Below are 6084 nucleotides of genomic sequence, written 5' to 3' on the forward strand. Positions count from 1 at the left end.
CACCGACATCGCAATTAACATAATTACGAATACATAAATGTGTACGAGTATACATATGCCTGTGTTATGTAATGTGGACTCGACGGAGGCACAAGGCTAGGAATTCCTTTTCTGCCACACAGAAGGCTTCCGATAACACACACAGCTCTGGCAATGAAAAATGTATTGAAGATTTTCCCAAACAGGGATGGGGCGATATGCCAGTAAGTGAGAGTGAGAGGAGGAGAATGGGCTCCCATTGCATGACCATGAGAGATGAAGACAAACTCAGCTGGGACCGTGTGGGGTAGGGGGTGTGGATGTGCAATGGGTCGATAGGGCGGTATTGATTATTCTGTGAATCCTAATTATTATTGAAGGATGCTCTGGCATCCCTGAAGATGATGTGGTACCTGTTCGCCGTTTGCCATCTCTGCCGTCTCTCTCGCTCTTGAGTGTGAGAAAATAAAAGGGGAAAGGGTTTTATTTTTTGAATGGGGAAAAAGTGCACGTAGCTGGTCCCATTGGCACAATTAGCATGAGCAATTTGCGGCAACTCGTTGTAGCTCCCATTCACATCCACCTCTTCCTCCATATCTTCCTCGTCTGACGGCAGTTTTCATCGAAACATGAGAACGATTAAATGCTTTTCACTTAATTCCCCGGATGACTGCCATGGGGGTTCGATGCACTTCAGACAGAAACAGCCATGGTCGGGGGGTCTAGGAGGGATAGCTGATGGGAATGGGGGATAGGAGGAACAACATGCGATAAACAGTGAAAAACTTCGTGTACACGCTGAGATATACATACATAATAGCAGGGAAGGGAAAAACGACATATTTGGCATTGGGTAATATAGACAAAATTACAGACTAATTGAAATTGCTTGTGGTCGGTGTGTCGATGGGCGATGCGAGGGCATTAAAAGAGCGACGCAGACAAACCCACAGACGTTTCCCAATCTGGAGGTGCAGGTGAGGCAAGAGAACAATGGGACATCAGATTGGATACGGAAATGCTTTTCCATTTCACTTTTCCTGGTTTCCCCAAGCCCCTCTCTGTCACTCTCTCTCTCTTTGGATATGATAAACGCATCCGCTGTAGATGATGGCCTAGAATATGATTTCTTTGTGACCCACTTGCAGTAGGCGATTGGAGATGGAATACGGTGAAACGTTTGATGATAGCAACAGGCGCAGAGCCAAAGAAGTGGAGCGGTGCCCTGACAGTGTCAAGTGGAGCTTAGATCCTCCTTCTTTTACCCAAGCATCAAAATTTCACTGGAAATGGAAAATTGGATCAATGCAAAGTTCAAGCTGACAATTGCAATTAAATTGAACGAACATACACTTATGTCACACCCCTGCCACATGCCCCCTTCTCCCAGCTAGAGAAACCACCAATTGCCAGTGCAGCTTTCTGTTCTCTGAAATGAAAAAACTCGTTTTCCATGTCAGTTTTCATTTGACTCTTTATTTCTGCTGCAAGACCGAAAAACGCATTTATTTATTATTTGCTTGATGCATTTTCAATGGAAAGGGGGCCAGGGGCATTGGCTGGGGCAGGGGCAGGGGCAGTGTTAGGATAGGTACAGTGCAATACGCAGATATACATACAAGCGACACAATTCGTTGAGTTGCCAAAAATGCAGCATTAACAATGGAACAGGAGCAGCAGATGGAAAATTCGCATCCAAATTTGGCCGAAACAAACGCGAGAGCAGAGAGATGTCCGAGAGAGTGGGATACTTGCGTCTGCGGCTGCGCGGGTCCTTCCTATCTCTAGCGCTGTCTCTGTCGCACTCACGCATTGTTTTTGTTGACAGCCCGAGGTTGAAGTCCCATGCGAAAATATAGCAAAAATTTTGTTACTGATTTCCCTTTTTCACTTGATGGCAATGACTCCTCTCGCCGGACAGAACGGGTGCACTCCGAAGGGGAACACCAATGGGTAGGGACTCCGACAGCACTCGATCAGGACTCGTTTGTTGGTGATGAAGCCTCTCTTCTACTTATCCCTCTCCTGCCGTTCATTTAATTAAAACCAAGTTGGAACTGCTGAAGGAGTTTACAGTTTCCCCGGAGGACTCCTTTTGACAGTGGGGTGGGTGGGGGAGAAGCTCAGGGGCCGCTGGTCGCGTGCGTTTTTATTGATTTTTCCCACAAGCGAATTCTTGTTGCTGCTTCTACTCTGATTTTTATTGGTGCATTAATGTTACATGCTTGTCGTGATTAAACTCCACTCCATTCTCAGCCCCTCCCGGCTGGTGGTAGTCAGGAGACAGGCAGCTAAGTCACGAGGATGAGGGCCTTAGCCCCACCTCCCCGTGGGGGCTAGCCAATTGCCAAGGAAAGAGTTTGAGTCTGTCCGTTATGAGATTTCCCCACTGCACTTTATATAATTTAAGCAAGGAACCTACACGAGGGGGGTCGAATCGGATGAGGTAGTGCTTCAAACTTTGTTTTGCAGTTACCTGTTGCATAAATTATAAAGCCATCAATCCATTGACTTCCCCCCGAGACTGTTGTGCATTCAGACCTTCAGAGATGAGGTTCCCCAAGCTCGAGCGAGGGGCTACCGTTGAACTCAAATTCGAAACATGGATGTCATTCATTGCTCTTATCACTTATCAGCCTACGTCGTCATATAAAGTCTACACCCAAGACAAGAGTTTGCAAAGGCAAAAGCAAAGTAAGAAAACAAATTTCAACATTTTTTTCAAGCTAACAAACAAAATCGCCAGCGAAATAGCAATGCCAATGAGAATGAAATGAACTCACCTGCGAGAGTTGCGGGTTTGCCAGGGAGGAGGGGATCCAGAAACAACAAATTTGCCCCTCTTGGAGGGGATTGTACTGCTGCTGTCGTTGTCGTTGGCGGCAGCGCTGGCGCTGGCAAAATTTATTCAACACTTAAGATAATCGTCGCCGCTGTGGCTTTTGTTGCACCAACAGCTGTTTGCCCCACACATACACACACAAGATAAATAAACAACAGATACTTTCTTCTTGTTTTTTTTGTTTGTTCGATCAAAATATTCTCTCGTTTTGTTTTTAATTTTCTTGGCGCATTTTCGTAATATTGTTGTTGTTTTTTCCTATCTATTATTATTTCTGGTTGAGGAGCGTACGAGCGTGGAATATTTTATTTTATTGTATTTTTGTATTTTGTATTGCATTGGTGTTGTCAGCGTATCTGCGAGATACTTTGGCGTGCTCGGCAGTTGGCTTTAGATATTTCACTCAGCCAAAGTGCATGCTAGTCAGCCCAACTACTATTTTTCATTCACTAAACAAATTATCTGGCCGAGACACTCAGATACAGATTCACAGAAACGCGCAGCGCTGAGCGAGCTGGCACGGGCGCCAGCCAACAATGAAATGGTATCCAACAGATACGAAAAACCCCAACTGACTCGAACGGCAACAGAACGCAAAGTGAGAGCAGCCGCGCCGAGTCGTTAAACTTGAATTTGAAATAACGCACGCGCCAACACACAGAAAGCGAGAAAAAGAGAATGAGAGAGAGAGAGTGTGAGAGAGAGAGAGAGTGAGGGAGAAACAGACAGAGAGAGCGGGACGGAGCGCGGACTCTTGGGCTACCTCCAGCTGTGTGACAAGATGTCTGTGCTCTGTGGAACATATTCACCCTAGGCTTAGCTTAGTATTTTTAGATCTGAGCCTCAGCGCTGATGCACATGTTCCTTGTCTTGGGTGGGGGTGAGACCAGAAATACAGATATGCAAAAAGCTGTACGGTGCAGTAGGATGCATTGATTTCACTAACCACATCGGTTGTGTATTGCAAGCCCTTGCAAGCCATTCATTCGTGTAGTTGACAAGTTCGGGTCGCCTTCTCAGGTAAACAAACTAAGACCTGCACGTGTAGACAGTCTTAGTCTCTGCCAATGAGGCCATTATCGAAATCTTCAAACAGCGCAGCGCGGGTAGCAGAGGCTAAATGACTGAGCATTTGCATGCAAACGTTGAGATAAAGTTGCGACCAGACTCGGACGCATAGGTAACTATCCGCAGTTCAGGGGTTGCAATTTGAAGCATAATTTCGTTGAAACTCGAGTGGACATCGATTGGACTTCCGCAGTCGAAGCAGACTAATGAAAATTTGCCTACTCCTCCTATTGTGCAGTGTGGCACCACCAGATTGGATTTCATCCTTTGGATGGGCAGGGCAGGTTGTATGTCCCATTTTCTGTTGGTTTTCCATTTTGCAATAAGGTCAGTTGTCAGTGCATCGGAGCTTGGATTATTGGCCTTGCCCCCGTCGCTTGCTTTGTGTTGGTCGGTTGCATTCATATTGACAAATTGTGCCGTGGATGATGAAGATGCGGTTTGGTGGGTGGCGGAAGCGGCACGGGTGCTGATGAACTACGAGTTCAATGTTCAAAGGCCATACAACGATTTAAGTGCGGTAGGACATAGCGCCAAATGTGTGATCTGAAATTGATGAAATTTGAATTTGCACGATTTCTTCTCTCTCCTGACGCGACTGTAAGCGGAAATACAGTATGTGGCCCTGAACTGAGTCATGCATTCGTTGTTAATAGATTTTGATTGTTTACTTGCTCCTTTTTCCACAGTATGAATTTGTGCAACTGTGAAAGACATATTTGAAATTCGGAGCTGCGCGCCAATATATCACAGATAAAAGGTGAATGCTATAGAACTGAACTCATTCCTCAACACCGCCACCTGTGTATGGAATTTTACGTTTGCGGCCGTGTAGAGTTCAAGATATGTAGAAATCATGTATAATTTATATTTAGATTTCTGTTAACTGTCGTCATCAGTGGCGCCACGGAAACTCAAGGAAAATCCAATAAATGTAAAAAATTTAATATAAAAAAAATAAAAAATTGAATAAGAAGAACTTTGACATCCACGTCAATCTTTGATTATGAGAAGTTGGACCAATAGAGCAGTTCCTTTCCTCCCCTCTCTCAATAACTCTGCAACGATCATTTTTTTGTCAGAACTTTAATATCCTCCAACATGATTTATTTGTCAATCTACTTGTCGGATGTTTTTTTTGTACGGCTCTCTGAACATATCCGAAGTATCCTTCGGATACTGGTGGTATACGATAGACAAAAGATAGACGCAGGTTCAAAGAAAACTCTCATTTAACTTTTTATTTAATAACTTTTACTATTTATTGTAATGCATACAATTTAATTTTCTGTTTACTTAAATATTTACGTTCTTGTGTGTTATCATATTTAATATTAAAATATTTTATGTGTGTGTTCTTGAGCTTATAAATTATTAACACTATGCGCGGGTAATGAGTCGATCGGATGATCGGGTGATTGTTGATTGATTTCTTTATAAATTAGATTACAAAACGGATAGATTTGTGCGGGGAATGGATGCCTTCGATTTACAGAGCGGCGTCTACTAATTCATAAATATGTACTTACATATTTGAGTGCATATGCCATTGTATAGGGTTGGAGGGAGACGGTGCGGCGGAAGAATGAGGGGGATGGGGTGTGCACAACTATGGGACGATGTGCAAATGCCTGCTATACAAATATAAATTGCCTACTAGAACACTTAGGACTACAACTAATTTTCGCTTTCTTTTGTTTTATAAAATAACATTAAAAATTTTGGTACAGTCATCGGTCATCGGTCATCGGGTATCGATACATCGATATTATCAATACTACTAATTGCAAACGTTGCATTACATTCTACGTTTGAGAACTGAGAGGGCTGTGGCAGCAGATGGTAGCTGTGGAATGCATCTGCGGATGGTCCACAGCCCCCTGGAGTCCATCTAATGCTGTTCTGTTGGTTTGTTTGGTTACCTCTGCATATTTACAATACTCTCTTAAACCTCGCTTGCATTTTTGATTATATTCCGTTTAATACTTAAATAAAAACATAATAATAATAATAGTACAATATTCAGCAGATATTGTGTAATTGTATTGCCTCAAATGCTTTGTAAGCTTTGTCGTATTCGATTACTTAACTTGAAATTAATCGCAAATCTCGAAATAATATCATCAATAAATACATTATCATACAATCGGGAGTAGGGTGTTGGTAATAGGTAATCGGGTGTCGGGAATAGGAAC

General features: G+C 43.3%; 2 protein-coding genes across 2 annotated transcripts in view; one reads left to right on the plus strand and one right to left on the minus strand.

The window, feature by feature from the left end:
• LOC111074460 (protein goliath) overlaps positions 1-3021 on the minus strand; it is a 28813-nt gene extending 25792 nt beyond the window's left edge. Inside the window, exon 1 of the mRNA XM_022367248.2 lies at positions 2763-3021. The gene's annotated coding sequence lies outside the window, so the exon portion shown is untranslated. The remainder of the gene's footprint in view (positions 1-2762) is intronic.
• The window catches only part of LOC111074466 (protein takeout), a 152133-nt gene that overhangs the window by 10177 nt on the left and 135872 nt on the right, over positions 1-6084 (plus strand). The gene's annotated exons all lie outside the window — the stretch shown is intronic.

This window comes from Drosophila obscura, unplaced genomic scaffold (assembly GCF_018151105.1).
Source record: "Drosophila obscura isolate BZ-5 IFL unplaced genomic scaffold, ASM1815110v1 contig_151, whole genome shotgun sequence".
NCBI classification, from domain to species: Eukaryota; Metazoa; Arthropoda; class Insecta; order Diptera; family Drosophilidae; genus Drosophila; species Drosophila obscura.